Below are 16,191 nucleotides of genomic sequence, written 5' to 3' on the forward strand. Positions count from 1 at the left end.
CAAACTAGCTAAAATCAACCTGCAATTGAGCTACGCACCCTAAACCGCTAACTTTATCACTCAGATGTAGTATAGCATTGAAATCACCTTCTAATATTACTTTGCTCTGTCGGGCCTTTAAGTCAATGCCCAAAGATCTCCACAATGGCTTCTTTTCTAATGATTTGACAGGTTCATAAATATTATATAAAAAGAAATAAAGTTATGAATTTAAACTTCTTGTCTCACATTTGATCCAATTGTGGTAATAAGATAAGATTGACATTAAGATTTTATTTGTCCTCCACATTACACATAAACCTCTGGAAGCTCCCTTTGCATTCTAGGCAAAGCCTGACCATCCATAAGAAAATTTCACAAAGGCCTCTGCCTTCTCCTTTGATAGTTTGGTCTCTTGAAATAAGACTATATTGATCAATTGACTTTCCAACTGGCACTTGATCATACGCCCCCTATTAGGGGCATTTAAGCCCCTAAAAATCCATGTTAGAAACTTCATTATCCTCCAAGGGAGGATTTTCTTCCTCTAGATCTCAAAAGATAGGTTCTAATGGATGATTGATCTAGAAGAATTCCATCCTCTTTCCTATTCTTTTGATTTTTCTTTCGTCCTATAATTAAATTGGAAGTCCCCACCTTAATAATTACAGGGGATTGGATTATTATTCTTGTTCCAATTATGTCCAACTCATCTTCAACAATTTCATCTGATATCTCCATAGTCGGTATTTGTTGAGGGTTTTCCATTGGATATTCAATCATTGCCAATTCTTCTATCTTCACTGGTTGTTCTTCCGTACTCTCCTCTACCACCAGAGAAGTCCTTTATTGTTCGATTCACTCCCATTAGGGTCATTATGATTCTTCTCATTTATTGTTGTGTCTTCCTTCTCAATATTTATTTGATTGTCTTGTCTGGGTCTCCAAACATTCTTTTGAGGAATCCTACAATCCTCTTTATTATGGTTTTCTCTTCCTGTATCTCAAACAATAAAAATCTTTATTCTTGTAGATCAACTATTTGTGTCCATATGCATGCATAAGTTTTGAGTTTTATTCTCCTTGGGAACTTTGTAACCAAAATTAACTGAATTGTTGCAAAATGAATAAAATCATCTTCTCCCATATCGATGTTGAGTGCACTTCCAATGCTATTCCCAATTGCATTTAAACTTGCTTCACACTAATATTCAAAGGGAAGATTGTATAATCAAATCCAATAGGCTTTATCAACAGGATCCATTATTGTCAGATCAAAACTTGGTTCCCATTCTTTCATAAAAACATATGAATTCCCACACATCCATGGGCCATTTCTTAATACGATATTCATTTCTATTTCACTTTCAAATTCTCTAATGAAAAATTGTTTTTGCATAAAGTAATTTTCTTTCACCTTGGTCTAGTTTTCTTTGACCCATTTGCCTATCTCCAATGTACTTATTTTTTCCCCTAGTATGCACCCAATTATTGCCATTTGTTTGAAAGCTAGGATGTCTCAGTTAACGATATCAGACATATCAATTTCAAACTCCTTCATTTCTGTGTTAACCGTTATAGGGTTTTCCTCTTGAAAATCCGAACCCTCCTACCATTTCACTCTTCTTTGTTTTTTTGTCATTTTGCAGTTATACCTTCTTGAATATGGGACTATTATGATGCCATTTGGAACCCTAATTCTCATAAAATCACCATGAAAGTTTGAAATTTTATGACTACAAGAGGTAATGATGGATATCTTCACAGAAAATGAGAGTTTTCAAGAGTTTATGACTACCATAATCCACATAGCAGTCCATTGTCACATTAGAACAATCATAATAGCACACAATATCATTAAATATCATGAATAAATTCTTTTAAAATGAAAGATTTTGGTTGCATAGGGTAGTACACATGTAGATCTAGCTATGGGGTGTTGTTATGTTCACAAAGATGAGAACACATGGGTTATTATGATTTCTGTAGAGCCATAAAGAGGGGTGTTATATGTCATAAATAGGACAAACTTAGGTTGTCTATGAGAAAAATAAAAAAATAAAAAAATTTGATGGATTGACCCACCCATCTTGAAATGTTGGCATAGTTAGTTGGGCTTCATGAAACACAAAATGTAGAAAACCCTATTTTTGTGATCACACGACTCTAAAATGATGTTTCTTGTAAGAATGTATTCATTGCTAGCATAGTCAAACAATGTCATGTTGACTAGGATTGAGATAGGGTATTATAGAGGAACTCGTATCAATCTATAGGTTTAGATGGAACATTCAGGATTTTGTGAACTTGTTCATCATAGTTTGGCAGGTTTTTGTACTTAGGTCTTGATAGCCCTAAAAATGATTGCACAAGAATTTTCATTTTTGAGCTTAAATATTGATCATTCTGGTTTTACTATGTCCTCTGTCAAAGTTCAAAGTCTAGGGTTTAGGGTTCATCAAATTTTCCTAAGCTTGGTGAAGAGAAAACCCTAACCTTGCTACATTTTGTCCTTACTTTTTCCCACTTAAGTTGAGGGTTGTTTGTTGTTGGCAGGGCCATTTCATTTCCTAAGCGCAAAATTATGTTCAATCGATCTATCTAATGTTTTTTCTAAGTCGCACGAAAATTTCCCTATAGTCGGTCTCATTTTAATATTTATGCCCGCGTCCATTAAATTTTCTAAGTTCAAATTTCTAAGTATTTCGGTTGGTGGATAAAGGCAAGTTAGATCTAATGGCCCGCGCTTCCCCATGGTTGAAAGTGCAGTGAAGATAAAGACCACGACATCATGAGATGATACCACGTGTCTTCGGTGGAAAAAGGCAAGTTGGAAGTGTAACATTCCAAAACCTTGTGCTATCGGTTCTCAGGCGGTATAGACCGGTTTACTGATGGCCCTATCAATTAGCACATGTTGCAAATGGATGGTGATGTTATGTTCTGGGCGAAAAGGTGCTCGACTTTTAAAATTGAAGAGGTTAATGGGCACCGTGTTGAAGCGGTAAAGTGCAAACATATTTGATGGCCCTCGTATCCCTGGGATAGAAGTTGCAAGAAGATTATGGACTGCAACATCACGAGATGATGCCACGTGTTCTGGGCTAACCAGAAGGACCTATGGTGGGGTTGCTGACAGCGTTGGGTTAAGAGATGATATGGCATTGATTTGTCATGGTTTTTATGGGTCCGCAAGCACTGATGGAAGGTCAATTGCCACGTTGACCATAAATGATCGTTTGATCTGCCAGGCTGGGCAGGATCTGCGGTTGAGTTTCAAATTTGAATTTAAAAAGGGTCATTAGAGGAGTTGGTTGTAGCCTGTGTGGGAAAGATAGGATGAGCAGGATGCAAACTTATCGACTTAGGATAGACAACGACAAGTTTGAAGTTTTTGAATGTCGACTCATCCCTGAGGGATCTTTTGGAAGGTCTTTGTTGGGTAAATGAATGATTAGACAAGTAAGGATGATATCTCAGAGGCGTGAATGGATTGGGATAGCTTCAGGTTTAGATATGATGGATCAAGGGTTCGGCTTGATGAAGTCATAGATTTCTTGTCGATAGAGATTTAGAAGCAGAAGACTGTACACTCAATAAGGAATAAGATCATAACAAAATCATTGGCGCAAGGTGAACATATGCAGGTGGCAATGGAGTGATGGCCTAGAGATGACGGTGACCAGAGTTGTCGACATGATTGTTGGAATCCATAGCTGGCAAGATGAGCAGGAAATATCAGGATGATGACTCTTCACATGGATTAGTACCGCCATTTTGAGTTGAACTCTGATTATAAATTTACTAGGATGGTGATAAATGGGTAGAAAAGGATACAAACTTCTTCATTTTCTCAAAATGGTTTTTCATCAGTAAAAAGATGGTGTTTGAACATAATTATGCATGGAGTCGTTGCATGTTTTTTGACACTGGATGGATATTTTTTCTCTGGTATGAGGTTGCTCATTGTCAGAGGGGTTGTGAAAGTTTGGAGGATTGTCAGAGGGGGCGTGAAAGCCTTTTCTTATTAGAAAAATCCACCCATGACATATCCTATGTTCTTACTCTGCAAATTGTTGACAGAGTGTTTGAGGAAGGAGCCCGCAGGGAACTAAAAGAAGGATTTGTTTGAGTAAGGAGTGGAAGCCAATCGTCTTTGCAATGACATGTAAGCTGCAACGCCTTCTCAACATATTACATTTACCCTCAAGCTCCTCTTTCCACTTCCTTTGATCCGAGGCATAAAGGTTGGAGATCTTCCTCTAATTCGAGGGCAATTTTACTTCTTGCAAGGATTTGTTTTCCTTTTCAAGAAGGGAAACATTTTGTCAAACAAACTGAGTACCTCAGGGTCCATCCGAAAGTGTCAGGGTGATATCGGCATGGCTCAAGTGTTTTTGTTTCTACCGATAATCAGTTGAAGATTTTGGTTCCACTGCATCACGAGCACGAGTATATGGATAAGGAATATTTTATAACAGAATTGTGTACAACCTCCTTGGCTTTGTCTTTTGGTGACATGTGTCTTTAGGCCTAAAGCTTGTTGCTCCCTTGTTTTCTATAAAAGGGAAATCAAGGCCATAAGTTAGGGCCCTGGAAATTCTGAGGAGGGTCTCTGTAAGGTAGGTCTAGTCTGCAGGATTAGGTTCCAATAGTTTTGGGAAGTCATGGAAAAATAGAAGGAACTGTAATGTCATTTTTGCGGAGCAGAAAAAATGAAATAGTTACCAGTTTCATTTTTTAAGAGGGTTATTTTATAAATGAAATGATGTATGTTGTCTGATAGAAGATAGCTTATGAGATTAATACAGATATATTCTCAAATATTTACTCTCCCGTGTACAATTTTATTTTCTTTTGAGTTAATGGGATCAAGGAGTTCATTTACTTATTGCATTGTTATGATGTATGTAGTTTTCCATTATATGCTTTAATCCAAGGTGTTAATTAAAAATGCTTTAATGAAGTTACAGAGAGTTAATGCTTGTACCAGGATTTGTTAAGTAGTTCGGGTAAAAGATTGCAGATGGAACGATATTGTAAGGTAGTACCGTTTAATATTAAATCAGCTATTAGATAAGTTTCTATCAATTTTCAGTAATATTTCGGAGACTCTATAGCCCAATGGATAAGGCACTGGTACTTGCTAGCAGATGTCATTAGGTTTTTCGGTTTCTTGTCTAGTTTATTTGTGACTTGTCAAAAATCTTTTAAATATCAGAATGCCATTTCTAAATTTTCGTGTATTGTTTGAGTTGTCCCACCCATCTCATGCTCCAACTTAAGGTTGAGGATCACTGAAGAATTTTCCATCTTTGAGCATTCTCCCTTTCTGTCGAGCCCTTTTTATGAGATAATCTGCTTTGTTTTTCAGTCAATTCCTTAGTGTGGTGTAGAGATCAGGAGGTTCACTAAAGGTATTACCCTCCTGGGTTTTGCAAAGCCCAAAGTGTATAAGGATTTGCAAAAAATCCTTGTCGTAATTGGTCCAAGCCTGAAGGATATTGATAGTTGGATGTGGCTTTCCATAGGTATTCAGAGGAATCAGCTTGGTCTCTGCCCTATGGCAGTGTAAACCTGTTTTCAGGAACCAATAGGTCTCTTAAGAGACTATATCAAAATAGTGTTTCCTGGAATGATAGGGATATTTAGGGTGTGAAATAATTCTCGCCTTAGTGTTTTCCCACCCACCCCAATGTGTTCATATAATTGGTTGAGCCCCACAAGATGAAGAGTGCAAATTATGGCTCTCGATAAGTTTTTACTAGACACAAATGACCTTAATTTGTAACTTTATAAATATTATTGCCATAGTCAAATGGGTTGGATATATAAAAATATATGAGAGGTTATTATAGAGGGGCCCTAATTACCATTGTAGGTTTAGAAATAATATTCATAGGTGTCATAGATTTTGAGAATCAGTTTGTCATAGTTTGACACTTTTATGCGCTTGGGGCTCTTAATAGATTGCCTTGAAACAATGTAACCTGGAACAATCACAATAGTTGAGGTGTGAAATAAGGCCTCCCCTAACATATTTACCATTTTGATCTATTAATATGATCGGTTGAGCCTCATAAGATGAAGAACATAAAATATGACTCCTGACAAGTTTTTATTGAACAAAAATGACGTTTTTTGCATCTCTAGAAATAGTATCACCATAGTCAATCGAATTGGAGATAAAAACTAAATAAGAGAGGTGATTGTGGAGATACCTTATGTACAAGTGTAGGTTTATAAGAAACATTCATATATGCTACAAATTTTGAGAACCCACCTTTCATATTTTGACATGTTTTTGCACTTAGGAAACTTAAGAGACTACATTGCAATAATGTAACTCAGAATGACCAAGACATCTGAACTAGAAAATAAGGAATCCCCTAATGTTCACCTACCCACCCTTACATTTTCACACAATTGATTGAGTCTTGTGAGATGAAGAATGCAAAATATGCTCCCGATAAGTTTTTACTAAACAAAAATGACATTTTTTGTAACTTATGAAATATTGTCACCATGGTCAAATGGATTGGAGATATAAAAAATTGAAAGAGGTTTTTGTGGAAGGACTTCATGGGTGTCATATATTTTGAGAAATAATTTGTCATATTTTGTTAATTTTTTTGCACTTAGGGCTCTTAAGAGGCTACGTCAAAATAGTGTAACTTGAAATGATCGATTTTCTTGAGGTACAAAATAGGACCTTCCCTATCATTTACTGACCTACGAAGAAATGTTGGTGGTTTTGGTTCAATCTCATGATGCACAAAACACAAAATATTGGCTCCTAATTTTTGTTTATGAATGCAAGTGATATTTTTATAGCTTTTGAAATATTTTTATCATGGTCAAATGCTTTGGAGACAAAAAAAACTAAGAGATGTTATTATGGAGGGAACCTACATGCAACTTTAGGTTTATAGTAAACATTCTTAGATGTCATATATTTTGAGAGATATTTCATTATAGTTTGGAAATTTTTTGTTCTTGTGGATCTTAAGAGAATGCACTAGAATATTTTATCTCAAAATAATTAAGTTTATTGCGATGTAAAATAGGGCCTTTCATAACATTCACCCACAATGTGAATGTGTTGACACATTTAATTCAACCCTATAACACACAAAATGCAAAATATGGCTCCTAACAAGTTTTTATTGAATGTAAATTAACTTTTTTTAAAGATTTTGAAATATTGTCACCATGGTCAAATGGTTTGTAGATATAAAAAATTGAGAGAGTTTATTGAGGAGGGACCCTATATGTAACTATAGGTTTACACACAACATTTGTAGGTACCACAAATTCAAATAAATTGTACATCATATTTTGAAAGTTTTTTGCCTTAGGTCTCTTATGAAACTATGCCAAATAGTGTAGCTCAAAATGATCGAGTTTTTTGGGGTGCAAAATAGGCAAAATAGTTTTCAACCCAACTATTTATGAAATGCAAAATATACCTCCCAAAATATTTTTGGTGAACATAAATGACTTTTTTTTGCAACTTTTGAAATATTATCATCATGGTAAAATTCTTTGAAGACAAGAATACAAATGAGATATATTATTATAGAGGGATCCAATATGCAACTATAGGTTTATATGGGAACATTCCTAGGTGATAGATTTCGATAAAAATTCTATCATAGTTTTTAAATTTTTTTGCTCTTAAGGCTCTTAAGAGTTTATGTTGGAATAGTATAGCCTAGAATAATTGAGAATTTTGGGGGTGCAAAACAGAGCCTTGTATAGTTTTCACCCATCCACCTAGATGTGTTGGCACAATAATTTCAGCCAAAATGTACAAAACAAAAAATATGCCTCTCGACAAGTTTTTGTTGAATGCAAATTATACCTATTTGAAACATTGTTACTATGCTCAAACTATTTAGAGAAAAAAAAAATGAGAGAGGCTATTATCGAGGTACATGTACATGCAGATGCATGTTCAACAATAGTCATTGGTGCCACAAATTTTGAGAGACAATTTGTCATAGTTTGGTAGTTTTTTGTACTTATGGCTCTTAAGAAACTATGTCAAAATAGTGTATCTTGGAATGATCAAATTTTATGTTGGATCTTCCTAAGATTCCTTTTCTTCTTCTCGTTCTCTGATTTTCTCTTCCCTTTTTCTGTCAGCTTCATTTTCAACTTTAGCCTTGAATATCTTGAATTTCTCTAATGCTTCTAACTTCTCTCTAAAAAATGCAACCCATGACATTCTAGAATAATCATCAATCAACAACATGAAATACTTTTCACCTTGTATACTTCTTGTTCTAGTCGAACCACATAGGTCTATGTGGACTAAATCCAACAATCTGGTGGATGAATGCTCCTTTCCTTTGTATGTTCTTTTTGTCTTCTTTCCAACTTGACATTCTTTGCAAATGTTGTTATTCAGTTTGATCAGCCTCGGTAAATTTCTCACTGCACTTGATGAGCTAATCTTCACCAAGCTATCAAAATTGATATGACACATCCTTTGGTGCCAAAACCAACTATCATTTATTGAAGATAATGAACAATGCTTTGTAGCTCCTTCTAGAAGATACATGTTTCCACTGGTCCTTTTCCCTGCTGCAATAACAGTTATGGATCCCTTCTGGATCTCACAATCATCATCCTGAAAGACAACATTGTAACCATTTTTGCACATATGTCCAACACTCAAAATATTATGATTGAAACCCTTCACATAGTAAACATTTTCACCATTATTTTTTTCATCTAAAGAAATAGAACCAATTCCCACAATCTGTGTTATCCGATCATCTTCAAACCTAATAGAACCACCATCATACTTTTCAAGTTTTAAAAACTTCCTTTTGTCACCAGTCATATGATTTGAACATCCACTATCAATTAGCCATTCATTTATATTTCTTCTAACATGTAAAGCAGTAGCAACAATTTTAGGAATATCAGTTTTAGGTACATCTCTTTCTACCAAAAACAAATAGTCACCATCTTCATAATCTGATTCATCATCTGAAATACCAACATCATCTTTGACATAATATGCTCTCTTGTTAAACTTTCTTTTATTATCTCTAGATTTCTATTTTGAACCTCTTTCTAGACATCTAGTGGCAATATGACCAATATTTCCACATCTAAAGCATTTAAGGGGTAGCATACCTTTGTATTTGTTGGCGCCTTTCTTTAGTTTCCTTACAAAGTTTGCTTTCATCTCATCCAAACTTTTATCTTTTGGATCTTCCTTAGAGGTTTTATAGGCAGATTCATTCTTAGTTTTGTCTTTTCCAAACTTCCTTATCTCAAATGCTGATAGAGTACCATAAATTTTCTCTTTGATAAACTTATTCTAATCATAGGTTTCTTCAATAGCTAAGATCTTGTCACTGTATCTTTCTGGAAAGGACAACACAATCTTCTCAATTGTGTCTTCATCTATCAAGGTGCCGCGAAGTTCTCTAATTTCATTTACCGCACTATCTACCTTTTGAAAGTAGCTAGTTATGTCCTCTCCTTCTTCCATTTTCAAATTCTTATATATTTACTTAGCTATTAGCTTCTTTGATAATTTAACTCTATCATTTCCTTCATAGACATCTCTTAACTTTTCCCAAACCTCATAAGCAGTATTCAATGAAATAACCTTTATCAATTCAGTCTTTGATAAAGCACTAAAGATTGCATACCTTGCCTTTTCATTCTCTTCATAAGCTTGAATTTCATCTGGAGTGGTAAGACCATTTGTTGGTTGAACATACCTAGTTTCCATTGCTTTCTAAACTGTGTTATATCCCAAAGAGATTAGGTAGCCTCTCATCTTCACTTTCTAGAAACTATAGTCGGATCCTTCAAAGATAGGAATATTCAATTTATGTGCCAACGGATCAGGATCTACCTCAAGTAGTTAAGCTCTTCTCCAAAGTGTTAAGGAATATAGATCAGTGATAGAGAAAAACAATAGTCTTTTAATCTCAATGTATATCTGATATTTATTTCCAAATTTTATCACAGTCTTCAGATATTCTTTCGTAAGGATAATCTCAGATTTGATCTGAGAATACAATAAGAATAATGTTATATAGTAAGAACAGACTTTCAAGGTGATCGTTGATATGTATATATTGATCATTGATATATATATACGATTCTTTCAAATAATAACTGATGAATATATTAATTATCGACTGCTTGTTGTATAATGTAATTGCCACAGTTATTTTTATATTATCAGCAAGCATAGATTCATTGGGCATATATATTGGTGAAGGTTTATGTCTATGTAGGGGCATGACCCCTACAAGGCTTTATGTCACATAGGGTCATGACCCTACGTAACCATAACACTTCAACATATATTAGCAATCATCATTAGTTATGTACCAAATCATTTATCGTGCTTTAACAATAACAATTCGGTGATAATAATATCGAACATGACTTCAAATTCATGTCTCGATAGTCATCGGATAATATAATTATAACAGTCATTGATTTGTCGTAAGGCAGTCAACAATATGTTAATGTTACTTTCATTCAATATATATATGTATGTGATTTTGATTGAAATGATATATATATATATATATATATATATTTATTTACTTATAATATATTGCTTGCTTCAATCCGAATGAGGCTAAATCCTTAACACAAAGAACCAAAGCTTTGATACCAATTATCGAATATCTAGGCAACTGAGAGGGGGGGTGAATCAGTTGATAACTTAAATCAATTTCTTTTATCCTCTTGTACATCTGGAGTAACCAACATAATTGATTAAGACATATATAGCATGAAAACATAAACATACAATAGATCACAGAATGAACACCAAATATGACGTGGAAAACCCAAGAAAGAAAATACCACGGAGAATGTTAGTTCTCAATATAAAACATCGGTTAAGGTGATTTTTACAAAGGGTGGCTCACTACTAGAATTCTCACTGCAGGAGGGCTCACTGCCCAGGAAAAGGCTCACTAAAGAAGAAAGAAAGAAAGGTAATCCACCACTTTAACACAATCTGCAAAGCCAAATTGCTTCTGGTGCCTCAATACCAACACACTTCGTACAACTCAACAATTAGATCCTTCCTTATCAATCTCACACATCTTCAATAACAATGCTATACTTTTTCATACTAACAAAATCAAATCATACTCAAATAAACACAATCTTCCAAGTCAGCCAAGACAGGGATCTAAAATAGGTCAACACTAAACATTATGATGGTGGCAAGGATTGAGAAGTAGACCATACCACAACACACATCAACGGTCAAATCAACACATTATAACTATTACAAATTTCAGACCCAAATCATGACTCACGCGCTACATGAAAGCTGGTACACATCCTCGAATTCCAGACTTAATCTAGACCCAAAAATCATTGTCCAATACACCAAAAATGAGAATGGAATCAAGATATACATGAATACAGTTGATCAACACCATATTTTATGAACAAAAATATTCGGATCACCATCAGCTCAACTAATACATACCGAAACAGATCTTCTGGAGCACCAAAGATTTCAAGGACACATCTTCTGGATCACCAACACCAAGAACACATGTTGACACTGATGACAACCATTATGTTGACATCAATGACAACCAATCAAAATCATAAACATCACATCTACAACACACATATATAAATCAACTCAATTTTACAAAGTTGTTTCATTTGCAATCAATCCAACGAACTATGTGGATTTGATTTACTCCTCACTGTTTCAATTTTTGCCTCGTGGTCAGACTCATGAACCTTCCATGACTTCCTATTAAATGGTCTACCCCCACATTTGATCAAGTAAATATTCATGCCACAAAAAGCTTGAAATAAGGATGAATCTTCTTATGCATGTCAAAGTCCTCAAACAAACACACATCAAACTTATCCATTAAGTATCTTCTAAGTCATGTTCTACAAACAACCACTGATCCTGTAGGATAATCAATACTATTTTCATCTATGAGAGGGGCCTCCAATTTCTTCTTTACATCAACATAACAACACGAATAGTAGTTCATCCCTTCTTCATAGTCTTCATCTACAGTAACTATAAAATGCCCTACAATGATATGTGCATTCAATTAAATTAATTTATTCAAGAAGACAAACAAAAATAAATAAAAATTTATTAAATTATGCATGTTGATAATAATTGGTTGAACTAGATTTGATATATGGTCAAAGTCAACTAATGATTGTAGCTCTATGAGTTGCAGTGTTGTTGGGAGTTAATACATTTCAAGTGGGCTTAGAGTTTTTGTGCATCATTCATCAACCCACACTTTTGACTCACACTATTCCAAGTCTAATAGGTACATGGAGAACAAATGCACATATCTACCTTGTATGAATATTCCATGAACCTACATTTGAGCTTCTAAAAGAGTGTAGCTCACTCAATCTTTTCAATGTACAATAATCCTCATATTTTTCAATGTTCGTATCATCTACCAACCAAAAAATCTATGAACTATAGAATTACCTTCATTACTTGGACCCATTATAGTTTAAACCACCAACAATAGATGATGAATTTATCAACTTTGCATTATCTTTGTACTTCAACTTTTTTTTGTGTTAAGGCGCATGCAACTACACCATCATGCTCCCCTTTTCCATGCCTAACCTCACAAAATTTCATATATGTTAAACACCAACCATATTATCCATCCCAATCAACCAATAGAGCATCCACAAGTTTTTGAATTATGATGCATATTTATTTGACCATATGATATGCCAACCAAATGATAAGATCCTACTAGCCAAATCATGGTAGAACATTTGAAAGAAACCTTGCACAAACTTTGTAGAATATGTGTGAACATCACTAATATAAAAATGATGTTCTCTGAAGATATTCCTTACTTCATCTATATTGTCACATGCATGAATGGATGTTATATGCACAGATATATAAACTTGAGTGGAGTTATAATATTGTGATAGTACCTTATTCTATGGTTGTAGTATATAGTTCTCCACAAAGTCTACAACTAAAACAATGGTACCAAGTGAAAATGTGTCCTTGCATAACTTGCATTCTATTTCCAACCATTGAGCTCTATGGGCATGCCTTGCATGCTCATATGCTATATTATCTCAAATAATGGCATTAAATAATACATTGTGATCTTTTCACTCACCAATTCGCATATTTTTCTCCTTTACCATCTTGTATATTGTATTCCACTAACTTATATTTTCTAAATCTTACTAGTTCATTTCCAATTGCACGAGAATTCTCCATATATACACAAATTAGGAAGTGTTGGAAGCCACCACAATGATCACATATGTCATCCAAACATAATTTATTGTAGAATAATATGACCACCCACTCTTTGATATAAAATGATTTAAATGAAATCTCTAGAAGATCTAGGTGGATCATGTGCGTCTTTCACTCTTGTACAACATCTTTAGGATGCAACTCTACACATACATGCCAATAAACATTATACTCGTTAGAAAGCTCAATATATAATTTACAATAACAAGTGTGTGCGTGTGAAATTTATTTATTCGTAAAAAGGTTTTTCTATTTCAAAATACCTTTGACTAATTTTAAACTTAGGATACATCTCTAGAAATTTGAAGAAAATGTGTGTTTGAGTCATATCCAAAAAATCTTTTGGACGTGGCTCATTGTTTCAACAACCGATTCTCCTTCTTACAATATCTCTTGATTAGGAGATACCCGTGTGTTACTTTTTGACAAAAAAAAATCAATTAGGGATCTAAAGGCTTTAGCTATTGGATTATTTTTCCATGGGAGTCTCCAAAGTAGTGCCCATGATTATTTGGTCCCTCCATTCTTTCACTCCTTCCAACAACTCTCATTAGATTTTTTTTACTTATTATAAATGCTTGGCTTTCCTTTCTAATGAGCCAAGCTTTCTTTGTTTGATTGTGTAGACACCACAAATTTGACCATGCAAATTAATTAAATTATTATTATTTGATTAATTTAAATTTCTTCCATCGTAATAATTAATTAAATTATATTAAATTACTTATTCCTTTTTTGTGGAGGATGACCCCACAACGCAGTGGTTAGTTGTGAGACTCCTACATGGAAGGTCTTGGGTTTGAGTTTGCTTGAGCCCCATGTGTCCCACACACATGTAATGGAGAGATAAGGTGGTGCCTGGGTGTGGAAGACAGGACGACACAAGGAGATACAAGGGTGTCATTGTTGAAAAAATATGAGGATGAGGCCTCTCAAAAATGTGGTCTCACTGGTTCATAGCTCTAGTCAAAAGCGATCCGGCTTCGGCCCATTACCAAGCGAAAAACAAATTATTCCTTTCTTGTAAAATTGAGTTATTGTGCAATTAATTACATTCTCTTTATCTCCCCTAAACAATTGATTAATTATATTAAATTCAACCCTAGTCTCAACCACATTAATTCTTCTAATCCTAATTAGTTAATTAATACAAGGATTAATTAACTAATGCATCTCTTAATCATAATTAACACTTTCCTCAATTTTAAATTCTTCCATATCCCAAACTTGTAGTCATGTGACATGTGTCATCCGAGCTCTCATAAATTCTTGCATGCACATGTTACCTCCACTCTTCCAAGTCATCCTTCGATCAATTATTATATTTTTTTCTCACACGTGTCAAAATTCTCTTTTCAATAGATCCACCCTATACTTTTTTTTCATTTTTTTTTTCATTTTTCACCTTTCCAATCCTACACCTCTTACATTTTACCTCTTTTATTTTCGCTTGTCATCTTCTTGTTCTTCCCAAGACTTGCTCACACATGTGTAAGCACACCTTGCTCCCTTCCCCACACTAAGTTGTTGGCATTATGATGCATTTTGTATACCGGTGAAATAGTTATCATTGTTGGCAACATCATCTTCTAAGTCTCCACAGTCCATCGATAAAAGAGTAAAGGGTAACCGGTGAAGAACAAGAGTCCTTATTCCTATCGACAATGAGTAGACTGGTATACAGAGGTTAACCGACTAAGCAGTGAGTAGACCGGTATAGAGGGGTTAACCGGCTAAGCAGTGACTAGACTGATATATAGGGGTTAACCGGATAAGCAGTTAGTAGACTGGTATACAGGAGGTAACCGGCTAAGCATTGAGTAGACCAATATACAAGAGGTAACCGGTAAGGCAGAATTGGACCGGTACATAGGTGACAACCAGAAATACAGGAGTCTCGACCGACAGACTTACAAACATCCAGTTGAACCGACAGTCTTCCCTTTTCAACCGGCGAGCTTATCAGCATGAACGACTGTCTTGACCAATATTCCTGGAATGATTTTTGGAGAGTAATTTGAGGCGCAATAACAGATTTGTGAATCTGATTTTTGGAGGAAAAGTTGGCGCCAGAACTAAACTCTAATATATTCACATCTTTCATTCTGATTGTGTGTGTTGTCAATGAGAAAAGATCTATGTGGATATAAACAGGGGGAGCAGAATAGAGTGCAGCAGATAGAGATATGAATCGGTGAAGCTGACACCGATCAGAAGAACAAAGCATGCAAAGTGGATCTATGAGACAGAGGAAGTGTCATCAGAAAAATCAATCATCTTTGTTGCCTTCTAACAATTGCAACATTGTAAATCCCTTAACAGGGTGAACCTTAACCGATTCTTTATGTAAAATCTCTTAACCAAGTCACTTCAGTTATGAAGTTGTAAAATCCTCTAGCAAGGTGAACTTTAACAGGTTCTAAGGTATTCTTAACTGGATACCAGTCACTTCTAATAGGGTGATGTTCTCAGAAAGAATTGGTTGTAAGCTCTTAACAAGGCACTCTTTTTCACTGCAGTAAAAGAGATTGTGGGTTATCCCCACCGTGGTTTTCTCCCTCTAACCAAGGGTTTCCACGTATAATTGCTAGTGTTATGTGATGCTTATTTGTGCATGCAAATCTCTTTTCTTTGATGTTCTCTGCTTTCATGATTTATGCAATGTTTAAGTTAATTTGGAAGGATAGTTGCAGACTGGTCAGTTTGAATGTTTGAATTGTGAATAATATGTTGTGACTGATTCACCCCCCCCCCCCCCCTTCTCAGTCACCGGTTAATATTAACATAAGTGTCATTTTCACATGCCTTTGTCTTGTGATAGTTGTCAAAAGGTTAATCTATCCTCTACTCATTCAATCATAACCATCCATCTCATAGTAAGATCTTGACCCTCCATTCCTCCATTTGAAAAT

Source organism: Cryptomeria japonica, chromosome 6 (genome assembly GCF_030272615.1).
Source record: "Cryptomeria japonica chromosome 6, Sugi_1.0, whole genome shotgun sequence".
NCBI classification, from domain to species: Eukaryota; Viridiplantae; Streptophyta; class Pinopsida; order Cupressales; family Cupressaceae; genus Cryptomeria; species Cryptomeria japonica.